The sequence below is a fragment of the Oncorhynchus gorbuscha genome, linkage group LG22, assembly GCF_021184085.1.
Source record: "Oncorhynchus gorbuscha isolate QuinsamMale2020 ecotype Even-year linkage group LG22, OgorEven_v1.0, whole genome shotgun sequence".
NCBI lineage: Eukaryota > Metazoa > Chordata > Actinopteri > Salmoniformes > Salmonidae > Oncorhynchus > Oncorhynchus gorbuscha.
In genome coordinates, this window is record NC_060194.1 from 49,857,407 (window position 1) to 49,869,983 (window position 12,577).

Consider the following 12,577-nt stretch of genomic DNA (forward strand, 5'->3'; position numbering starts at 1 on the left):
TAGGGAGTAAAAAGTAAGTTACTGTCTTTAGGAATGTAGTGAAGTAACAGTTGGCCAAATTATAAATAGTAAAGTACATACTTTAACCTACTACGTTAGGTCGTTTTTGGGGGGTATCTTTACTTAAGTACTTGACTCCACTGTGCTCCTATCTCCTCTGGTTGTTAGGAGCATAGTTGTGTAAAGCACTCATCTCCTCTGGTTGTTAGGAGCATAGTGGTGTAAAGCACTCATCTCCTCTGGTTGTTAGGAGCATAGTGGTGTAAAGCACTCGTCTCCTCTGGTTGTTAGGAGCATAGTGGTGTAAAGCACTCATCTCCTCTGGTTGTTAGGAGCATACTGGTGTAAAGCACTCATCTCCTCTGGTTGTTAGGAGCATAGTGGTGTAAAGCACTCGTCTCCTCTGGTTGTTAGGAGCATAGTGGTGTAAAGCACTCGTCTCCTCTGGTTGTTAGGAGCATAGTGGTGTAAAGCACTCGTCTCCTCTGGTTGTTAGGAGCATAGTGGTGTAAAGCACTCGTCTCCTCTGGTTGTTAGGAGCATAGTGGTGTAAAGCACTCGTCTCCTCTGGTTGTTAGGAGCATAGTGGTGTAAAGCACTCGTCTCCTCTGGTTGTTAGGAGCATAGTGGTGTAAAGCACTCGTCTCCTCTGGTTGTTAGGAGCATAGTGGTGTAAAGCACTCGTCTCCTCTGGTTGTTAGGAGCATAGTGGTGTAAAGCACTCGTCTCCTGGTTGTTAGGAGCATAGTGGTGTAAAGCACTCGTCTCCTGGTTGTTAGGAGCATAGTGGTGTAAAGCACTCGTCTCCTCTGGTTGTTAGGAGCATAGTGGTGTAAAGCACTCGTCTCTGGTTGTTAGGAGCATAGTGGTGTAAAGCACTCGTCTCCTCTGGTTGTTAGGAGCATAGTGGTGTAAAGCACTCGTCTCCTCTGGTTGTTAGGAGCATAGTGGTGTAAAGCACTCGTCTCCTCTGGTTGTTAGGAGCATATATCCACGTGGATGATTGAAAGATGACCGGAGGTCCACAATTCAGTTGGAGGTGCTAATGCACCTTGAAGTTGGTTGCCATATTAATTCCAAAGAAGTCTGAACGAGTAGAGATTACTAGAAACTAACTCTGTTTACGCTGACAATTATTCCACAGATAAAGGACCTTGTGCATAAAATAACAACCCAATGATTTATACCCTAGGACAAATTAGCTAGCAACAGCAAGCTAGTTAAATTGCCATAAGTTTAACCCTTTTCGGCCTGTCTGGAAATGGTTTATATAGTTGGTTCAGAGTTCAGTTGAGTTATTTCAACCTGTGTGTCCTGATCGGGTCTGGTGTGGGTGGACAAAATCAACATCTGTGTGGTCTGGTCAGCATGTGAGATTTATTTTATTAAGTTGAACGTCAGAAGCAGCACGCCATTGATGGGAGCAGCGTGGTTGCCTAGGTGACAGGAGAAAAGCGTGCTGTTGCTGGAGCAGACCAACCCGCTTCGAGAATAGCTTCATGGAATTTGGGAGGGTGAACGCGTCCAAAGTGAAGTACCTCCGTAGTTAATTTCCAATATTTTGTCCTGATAGCATTGCCTGACGAAATGCTCTGCTCATTTGTATTACCCGCGTTAATGCACGTCCACCCTTGTATTACCCGCGTTAATGCACGTCCACCCTTGTATTACCCGCGTTAATGCACGTCCACCCTTGTATTACCCGCGTTAATGCACGTCCACCCTTGTATTACCCGCGTTAATGCACGTCCACCCTTGTATTACCCGCGTTAATGCACGTCCACCCTTGTATTACCCGCGTTAATGCACGTCCAAGTAGCTTCTTTCCATCGCACCATTTATAAACTCACAACTGGGGAAATTTGCTTTCTATCACACTCAACAAGTCAGATTTTTTTTTGTGACTTTTCTTCCTGAGTACTCGCAGCTCACATCCAAACTATTTGAGTCGCTTGTGTGTGTGTGTGTGTCCGTCCCTGCTTACTACAGACGATTGAAAACCTGAATTTACTGAAAAGACCTTGTCCTTTAATGGTACAGAACATTACTTGAGCCACAGGGTTCGCTTGAGGGGCTTAAAGTATTTGAATTTGGCACTTGATAAAATAATTTGTTTAAAGATGATGATAAAATAATTTGTTTAAAGATGATGATAAAATAATTCCACTCAAAACCATATAATTGATTAGAATCATAAAACTATAATCTGATGTGTGTAGTTTTAGTCAGAATTAGATCAAGGACCTTTTTGTTCCTTTTTAGTGCGTAAGTGGGAAACAAATGATGAGGCGCTATCGACAGACTAGTTGTACTACTGTGTGCCTTACAGGACATTCTGTCTCCACCCGTGGAGGGGAGAAACTGTTAGGCTTGCAGAAAATTATCAAACATGTTGCAGATTAAATTATGTATCTGTATAGTGGAAAAACACTGAGCAAGGCGTAGCTTTAGATTTGAACTTGTATGTGTGTGCCGAAGACAATACAGAACATTTAAAGTGTTTGACTCGTCCTGGCTAGAACTCTGAGAAACTCATGATAGGACGGGGAGTACTTCTCAAGGTTTCTCTAATCTCGGGGGAATGGAACTGTCGGCTGGGTAGTGATACACTGTGGTGAGAACTATGGAGAAGGAAAAACTCACCTACTGTTTGCGTGAAGGTATGTGGGTAAGGAGCCAGTATAAAATGGATGTTTTGGTGCAATGGACGAGAACGTTCTCGTGAATAAACACTTTAATTTTTGTAAGCTGGGTCTCATGTCGGTTTCATTCAACTAGAATCTTACAAACTCTGGGTTGCAGACTGAGTAGATTAATTGAAGTGTATGTACTCTGCAGGGGATCCTTCCCTCCACGGAACATTCCTCAAGGACTTTAACATTGTATGTTTGGACTTGTCCAGGTGTGACTTTTAGCCATTGTTAAACAGATTGTGGAACACCCTTCTTTCTGTGTTTGGGAGGCCTACATGTCTTGAAACCACTCATTCTTACAAACTGATACAAATGAAACTACTGACATTCACTTGTCTATTTATTAAGTGTTCCATTATTCTTCCTGGGGCCTATTAGCATTCTTCAATCCAGTCTTTGATATACAGTTTATCAACCATTAGGAACACCTTTCGTAATATTGAGTTGAACCCCCTTTTGCCCTCAGAACAACCTCAATTCGTCAGGGTATGGACTCTACAAGTTGTCAAAAGCGTTTAACAGGAAGGCTGGCCCAGGTTGACTTTAATGCTTCCCACAGTACTTAAGTTGGCTCGAGTGTGGGAAAACCCAGCAGAGTTGCAGTTGTTGATATACTCAAACTGGTGCGCCTGGCACCTACTACTTTACCCTGTTCAAAGACACATTACAGCTTTTTGTCTTGTTAATTTATCTTCTGAAAGACACCACAATCCATGTCTCAATTGTCTCAAGGTTTATAAATACTTTTTAAAAAAATACCACCTTTTCTCACCAATTTCGTGATATCAAATTAATAGTTAGTCTTGTCCCATCGCTGCAACTCCTGTATGGACTCAGAGGTGACCGAGAGCCGTGCGTCCTCCGAAACACAACCCAGCCAAGCCGCACTGCTTCTTGACACAACGCCCCCTTAACTCGGACGCCAGCCGCACCAATGTGTCGGAGGAAAAACCGTACACCTGGCTACCGTGTCAGTGTGCACTGCGCCCGGCCCGCCACAGGAGTTGCCTAGAGTGCGATGGGACAAGAACTTCCTTGCCAGCCAAACCTACTGGGATGTCTGATATACATAAATAAAACATTCACCCTGGACATAATACTGTATTTTTTGAACTTTTTAATCATAACCTCTGTGTTGTCTTGATTTAAGTCTGCATGTTTAAGTTACCAGAGTAAAAATGTGAAGACCAACAGGCAATGAAAAAGCTGTTTTATAACATTTTACACTCCTTTATTGTATTTAGCCAATCCCATAATCTGGTTATTGACATTCCTCAGGGAATGGTCTGCTGATTGCTGACAACAGTGTGACAGGTTTGATGTGTTGCTTGAGTTCTTTAGCCCAGCAGACTCACCTGGGGACAGAGGGATGGACATGTTGGTTTTAATTCAAGTCTGTGAAACTTTTAGAGGGAGAGAGCATGAGTTCTGAAGTACAGTAAATCCAACCAGTGATTTGATTTTATGCTATATCAGACTGCACTAGTGAAGGCCTTGATTATATGCTATATGGGAAGACACTAGAGAAGGCCTTGATTATATGCTATATGGGAAGGCACTAGAGAAGGCCTTGATTATATGCTATATGGGAAGGCACTAGAGAAGGCCTTGATTATATGCTATATGGGAAGGCACTAGAGAAGGCCTTGATTATATGCTATATGGGAAGGCACTAGAGAAGGCCTTGATTATATGCTATATGGGAAGGCACTAGAGAAGGCCTTGATTATATGCTATATGGGCAGGCACTAGAGAAGGCCTTGATTATATGCTATATGGACAGGCACTAGAGAAGATCTTGATTATATGCTATATCAGACTGCACTAGTGAAGGCCTTGATTATATGCTATATGGGAAGGTACTAGAGAAGACCTTGATTATATGCTATATGAGAAGGCACTAGAGAAGGCCTTGATTATATGCTATATCAGACTGCACTAGAGAAGGCCTTGATTATATGCTATATCAGACTGCACTATTGAAGGCCTTGATTATATGCTATATCAGACTGCACTATTGAAGGCCTAAGTTTTTTTTCGGTGCTTGACAGCAAAGCCACTACACAAGGTTATCGTTTTATTAGGTCTATGTGGTCTAAAACGGAAGGAAAATACAATCAAAACAATCCACTTTTATAGACAATATCCCAACACAGACCACACATTGCGCAAACAAAACAACGTAAACAATATAAACTGGAATTACATGGATCCATTACTGGACTTTTTGTTGATGATTTTGTCAAAAATGGAACTGGAAAAGACTATCACTGGTAAACATGGTTACAGACCCAACAACACAACTGGCGGTCTGCCAACCGTTCCCATAACAACAGGACGCAGCACGTGACTGAAGAGAGACGAGACGACAACCAATGCGTTAGTTACAGAATCAGCGCGCGCTCTGGAAAGAGCGGGAGAGTGGAAAGGCAGTTTGTCAGTTAACGGTAACGGGAGAGGTAACGTTAGGTGAGACGCCTGACTACACGTTATCCCTGAACGGTAACGGGAGAGGTAACGTTAGGTGAGACGCCTGACTACCGGAGACGTAATTCATGAGCTGTAACCGAAAAACAACTGGCATTTTGGAAAGTTTGAGGTGAGGGAGAAAGTGGTGGAACAAGTGTTAGCATTATTAAGTATATTGCTAGTTGGATCGAATTATCCATTAACAGTAGTCGACTTAACTGATCGAATAATCGAGTTTATGGTGTGAAAATGATCTGGCTAATAAAGTCAGACAGCGAACGTCAGCTAGCTAACGGTACAACATCATATGAGCTAACGTTTGTAACCTAACCAATTTGCTGTCGTATTAACTAGTATAAGACTCCTTGCCCCTCAACTTATAACACGTTAGTTGCTTACTGGACCCTGGCGATATGTGTGAAACGTTAACCAGCTAACGAACTAACTACTATCTGTGAACTAATGTTTTCCTTCTACAGTATGTGGTTAATTTTCACAATGAGAGAATTAGGTGAAAATGAGACGTTGTTAAACAACTGGATTCAGGGATCAAGTGTAGCTGGAGTTGGGCCTGGCTTTAGCTGGATGCCACTATAGAGGTGAAAGAAATACCACACCACACATTGCCCAAACAAGACTAGGTAAACAATATAAACTGGAATTACATGGATCCATCACACCATCACACATTCTATTTCTCACTTTTTCAATACAGTGGATAAAAAGGGGTATTTCAGGTGTACTCTGTCTGAAAGAGATCAATTATGTCAACAAAGGGTATCATGCTCTGCTGGCTCATTGTAGAACAGATGTCCACAGGCAGAAAGTGTACAATGTAATAATGTGTAGCCAGAATATATTGATTTTGTTGTGTTGACCTTGCTTTTGTTGTGTTGACCACTTGTGTTTGAGTGAGTGGGATTATTCCATTTTTTACACGGTGAATGTTATTTTTGCACACATGTAGCCTTGTGCACTTGATCAATGTCTACTATAGTGGTCACAATAATAGAGCAAACAGAATGCCTGTTTGTTTCATTATATTTCTACTTTAAGATGTTTTTTCCCAAGTGCAATATTTAGATGTGTGTGTGTGTGTGTGTGTGTGTGTGGTCACAATCGTTTCATTATAAAGGCTGTCATGTCTAATGCGGAAGACACATTTCAGTTGAATTCTTATTTACAATGACTGCCTACCCCGGCCAAACCCTAACATTGCTGGGCCAATTGTGCACCGCCCTATGAGACTCCCAATCACAGCCAGTTTTGATACAGCCTGGAATCGATCCAGGGTCTGTGAACCAGTGACGCCTCTAGCACTTAGATGCAGTGCCTTAGACCACTGTGCCACTCGGGAGGCCAAATCAATGACGTTAAAGTACTCTGTTCCATCTGACTGCGCAAGCCCGTCTCGTCAGTCAATTTTATAAACTCGATCTCCACTATAAAAGCATCTAGACATTCTCTCACATTTCTTTTAGACTAACATTTTAAGATTCAACGGCAAATATCTGTAAAACACTGCAGTCTCTGACATTTGCAACATGATTTGAATATTCAAATTAAAATCTCCAGCTGTCCCATAGCAATGAACATGTCGGGATGAGACAGACAGGCAGCCAAAAACATAAATCAGCATAATTTTTATGGATAGAAACATAAAAAGAAAACAGGAAAAATGAAACCAAGTGCAGCTAGTTTGCAGTCTTTCCAGCTTCAGTTTGAAGTGATTGTGCTAGCTCCTCTGAACAACAGTGTCCTGATGAGGACATATTCTATGCCTGGTGAAACAGCACATCATTAGCTCATTGTTATGGATGTATCCAAATAAATGGCACTAGAAAACAGCCTGTTAAGCCTACCCCTGTTTACTGCCCCTTCTGGAGGAATTGGGTACCCATATAAAACAGGATACATTTTTGTCAAAAGTTGCTAATATATGCATACAAAAATATTATCGAATAGAAAACACTCTAAAGCTTCTAAAACCGTTTAAATTTTGTCTCTATGTAAAGCAGAAGTCTCAGGGCATGCATTCTCCCAAAGTCTCTCTTGTCATGGAAAAAGTTGGCCCAACTTTGACGTCATCGTATACGCACTTCCCAAACAGTTACAGCTCTGGGAACAGTCTGTACGTGTTCAGCGCGAAGCCTGCTTTCAATGGGGCTTCTCATTGTGACAATCGCGCGCTCACGAGACGTTGAGCGTGCCGAAAGGTCTCGGTCACGCGAAAAAAAAGTGTACGATTATGCGCACTCTGCTCCGGTGAAGTCTTTTCTTCAGGATCGATTAAAAGACGTGTGTGTTTCGCTTCGTCCTCACAATTGCTGTACACCTTTATAACATGTTAAAGCTTAATTATGAACATAGTTTGACAAGTTTACTCGACATATAATATATATTTTAGACGTTTTGGTGCGCATCCACTTGAATTTTGCCTACATTTTGACCGAAATGTGGCTATTTTGAGAACCGAAAGACGCAGACTTGAAAACTAAACGCTGTTTTGGTAAGTATAATCCCTTCCAGGTCTTTTGATGGAAGAACAGCAAAGGTAAGGGAATATTTATGTATTAATTTTGGGTTTCTGTCGACTCCAAGATAGAGGAGGCATAATGATACCTTTGGAGCACCGACTCCTAGTATAGCCTAGTGAACGCTACCTGTAACGTTAAAAATAAATGTAACACAGCGATTGCATTTAGAAGTGTATCTTCCTATACATATGTAAAACATGCATATTTAGTCAAAGTGTATTCCTTGTTAGCTGACGTTATCTGCCGGAGCTATTTAATTTCTCCTGACATTTTAGTAGCATTTTTTGAACGATGCGTCATTGTAAACAGAGATTTATGGATATATATTGCAGATTATTGGAAAAAAAATGAATGTACTGTGTAACATGTTATATTACTGTCATCTGATGAAGATTTCAAAAGGTTAGTGAAATGATTTTTTTTTAAATCCTGCGTTTGTTGATTGCATATTTTTTCCTACTTGGCTATGCTAATGAGCTATGTCTGCGGTGGTGGTTTGACATAAATATGTGCTATGTTTTCGCCGTAATACATTTTAGAAATCTGACTTGTTGCCTGGATTCACAACGAGTGTAGCTTCAATTCAATACCCTGCATGTGTATTTTAATGAACGTTTGAGTTTTAACTAATACTATTAGCATTTAGCGTAGCGCATTTGCATTTCCAGAGCTCTAGATGGGACGCCTGCGTGCCAGGTAGAAGCAAGAGGTTAATGCAAATGCTTCTTTTCTATTATATTTTTGCGTTCAGGGAGAGTCGGGTAAAAATCAGTGTTAATGAAGGGAGGCCTATTTTAATTTCAGATCCAATTTTCTCCAGGTATCCCTCAAATAACATACAGTTCCCTAAGACTGAATTTAATTAGGGAGCTACCTCTTTCTTCAGCCTTGCAGACAAGCACAGTGATTGCCTAATAATCATATTGCGTAGGCTAAACGATATGGACCTACACCTAAATGGTAGGCCTACAATGTTTTATATGCATTTTTAGAATCATGTTTGTCACATGCGTTATTTAACTCAATGATGATTACATATTTTTTACGTTCCCAGTTTGTGTTGTAGTTTGTGTATTTGCATGTGTTTATTTCAGGAAATGGCTTCCTGAAATCCCTCAAGCAGCTGATTGGTCGACTCCATGGCTAATTGGAGAGCTGACCCCGCCCCCTCGTCAAGACGCAGCTGTCTCCAGTTACGCATTCATTCTGAAGCGATATAAAAGCCAGTGTTCTGTTCAGGAGAGTCATTGCGGGAGGTCATTGCAGAGAGATTGAATGTGAGGGAGATCATTGCTGAGAGAGGAGGCTGATGGCTGTGGATAATTTACTATGTTAGTTGTTGGTAGCAGTTGGTATGTTCTGTGAGTTTGTTGCTCAGAGAGCTTATTTGATGTCCTTTGTTTCTTAGTTTGTTTGAGAAATTATTTGTTCTCCTGTTTCATTTGTTCCCAGGGGGGAAGGGGAAGGCACCTAGGGAGTGCTTAGGCAAGGGGCCCGCGGGCATACATATACCTGTAGTACATTCATTGTCTAGGCACAATAGGTAAGACCTGGGCGGACCACCCCCTGTATTTTGGTTAGGGCACCAGGTGGTGCTAAATTAGGTAAGTATTGGTTAGATAGGAGAGGGGGGGGGGGCTTTGAGATTTACTTTCTTTGGTTCCGTCCAGCCCCGTTTCCCCATATTACCGTGTGAAGGAATAAAGTCCTTGTAAACGGTACCACATTCTGCATGTTGTCATCCTTACTCACGCCTACAGTCCAGACCTTTTTCACTTCACGGAGAGTTGAGTTGTAGCAGGGTGTTGCGTTCCCTCTTCATAGAGGCGTGTGTAACAATATTGCACTCATCAGCCACCAGAGTATTGCAGTTATTTTAAAATAAGTGTTTAACAAGTCCAAATACATTTCACGAGGTGCTTGTTGGGAGTCCCTCTTGCAAACCAACATAGGCTACAAGCACTGCTACATAAATAACCATTGCTGCTGTAGTGTTGGCCAGGGTATTCAACTCTTACCCTACAAGGTCCGGAACCTGTTGGTTTTCTGTTCTATCAGTCCCTGATTAGAGTGGAACAATAAATGCAGTGGAACTGGCTTGGAGGTCTAGGCTATATTATGTAGACGAGGTCCAGAGTTGAGTCAGGTCCAGGCTATATTACGTAGACGAGGTCCAGAGTTGAGTCAGGTCCAGGCTATATTATGTAGACGAGGTCCAGAGTTGAGTCAGGTCCAGGCTATATTATGTAGACGAGGTCCAGAGTTGAGTCAGGTCTAGGCTATATTATGTAGACGAGGTCCAGAGTTGAGTCAGGTCCAGGCTATATTATGTAGACGAGGTCCAGAGTTGAGTCAGGTCCAGGCTATATTACGTAGACGAGGTCCAGAGTTGAGTCAGGTCCAGGCTATATTATGTAGACGAGGTCCAGAGTTGAGTCAGGTCCAGGCTATATTACGTAGACGAGGTCCAGAGTTGAGTCAGGTCCAGGCTATATTATGTAGACGGGGTCCAGAGTTGAGTCAGGTCCAGGCTATGTTACGTCTCATCGCAGGTCCAGAGTTGAGTCAGGTCCAGGCTATATTATGCTGACCAGGTCCAGAGTTGAGTCAGGTCCAGGCTATATTGATGACGAGGTCCAGAGTTGAGTCAGGTCCAGGCTATGAGGCTTGGTTGTGGTCCAGAGTTGAGTCAGGTCCAGGCTATATTACGTCCCGAGGTCCAGAGTTGAGTCAGGTCCAGGCAAGACTGTAACTAGGTCCAGAGTTGAGTCAGGTCAGGCTATATTATGGGTAGAAAAGGTCCAGAGTTGAGTCAGGTCAGGCTATATTAGAATCGAGGTCCAGAGTTGAGTCAGGTCCAGGCTATATTATGAACAGGTCCAGAGTTGAGTCTGAGGGGTAAACCTATGGTTAATGAGCACTCACATGTAAAACAGCTTTATGTGCCTCCCAGGTTGGCGCAGTGGTCTGGGTTCGAGTCGCAACCGGGAGGTCCATGGGGCGGCGCACAATTGGCCCAGGGTCGTCCGGGTTAGGGAGGGTTTGGCCGGCAGGGATGTCCTTGTCTCATCACATACTAGCGACTCCTGTGGCGGGCCAGGCGTAGTGCATGCTGACCAGGTCGCCAGGTGTACTCTGTTTCCTCTGACACATTGATGCGGCTGGCTTCCGGTTTGGATGGGCATTGTGTCAAGAAGCTGTGAGCGGCTTGGTTGTGTTTCGGAGGACGCACGGCTCTCGGCCTTCACCTCTCCCGAGTCCGTATGGGAGTTGCAGCCATGAGACAAGACTGTAATCTACTACCAATTAGACATCACGAAATTGGGTTAAAAAAGCAAACATTTTACATGCATTATTAGAATCATCCGTTTCGGGGCTATGGACCAGCAGTGAACAGTTTTCCAAAAGCTTGATGCGAAGGATGGCTCAAACCTATGGTTAATGAGCACTGTCATTTGAGTCAACAGCTTTATGTGTTACCAGGAAAGCAAGTGGTGACAGTACATGACAGCCGACTTGTTTGTAACAACCTACTATAAGCTTTATGTTGTATACGCCTCCATATTTTCTCTGTAAAAGCACATGGATGTCTGTGAAACGGAAAAGCAAACCTGGGATTTTGTCATCTGCGAAAACGTAACGTTAGTATCGTATCAATTATGTGATGACCATGCAATACTGCCACTATACACTTCACAGACTAAGTGAATGGGAACAAAAGCTAACGTTGAATTAGTCAGTATCCATCTAGATCGCATGTCCTCTCCTCTCCATGTCTTCTCCAAATAGATGAACAGATGTCGGTCAATTACGACAATTAACACATTACGGCTAATCGCTCAGCATTACCAGTAATCTATATGCAAACATTTGGTGGGATAGAAAAAGGGAAATCAAACATTTTAACTTAACTCCTCTTGCCTCTACACCATATGTGACTGGGTGAATAACTTTATTTTGAGTTCATGTGGACCCAATGACTCAGACTTGAGCCAGGACTCAAGCACGGGGACTCAGACTTCAGCCTTAGGGGCACGACCATTCATGACTTGGACTCGAGAGCAGGGGACTCTAACTTGAGGTTTAGTGACTCCACTACATCACTGGGTGAAACAGTCATTATCTGGAGGTTTAGTGACTCCACTACATCACTGGGTGAAACAGTCATTATCTGGAGGTTTAGTGACTCCACTACATCACTGGCGGATACAGACATTATCTGGAGGTTTAGTGACTCCACTACATCACTGGGTGAAACAGTCATTATCTGGAGGTTTAGTGACTCCACTACATCACTGGGTGAACCGGTCATTATCTGGAGGTTTAGTGACTCCACTACATCACTGGCGGATACAGACATTATCTGGAGGTTTAGTGACTGCACTACATCACTGGGTGAACCAGTCATTATCTGGAGGTTTAGTGACCACTACATCACTGGGTGATACAGTCATTATCTGGAGGTTTAGTGACTCCACTACATCACTGGGTGAAACGGTCATTATCTGGAGGTTTAGTGACTCCACTACATCACTGGGTGAAACAGTCATTATCTGGAGGTTTAGTGACTCCACTACATCACTGGGGGAAACAGTCATTATCTGGAGGTTTAGTGACTCCACTGGGTGAAACAGTCACTATCTCCTGTACTACTTCTGCACTTCAATATGCTGCAGCATCTAGAATGTTGATAACAATGGAAACGACGCGACTGCGGTGCAACACCATACTTGTCTCTCACACTCATTCTGACAAACATTATTTAAATGTTTTTAAAAAATGTGATTAAGACTAAACTAAATAAAGAGTGCCAAAAATAACATTGGCTGAAGGTACTGGAACTAGGAACCTAGGGCTCCTATTTCCTACATTACAGGG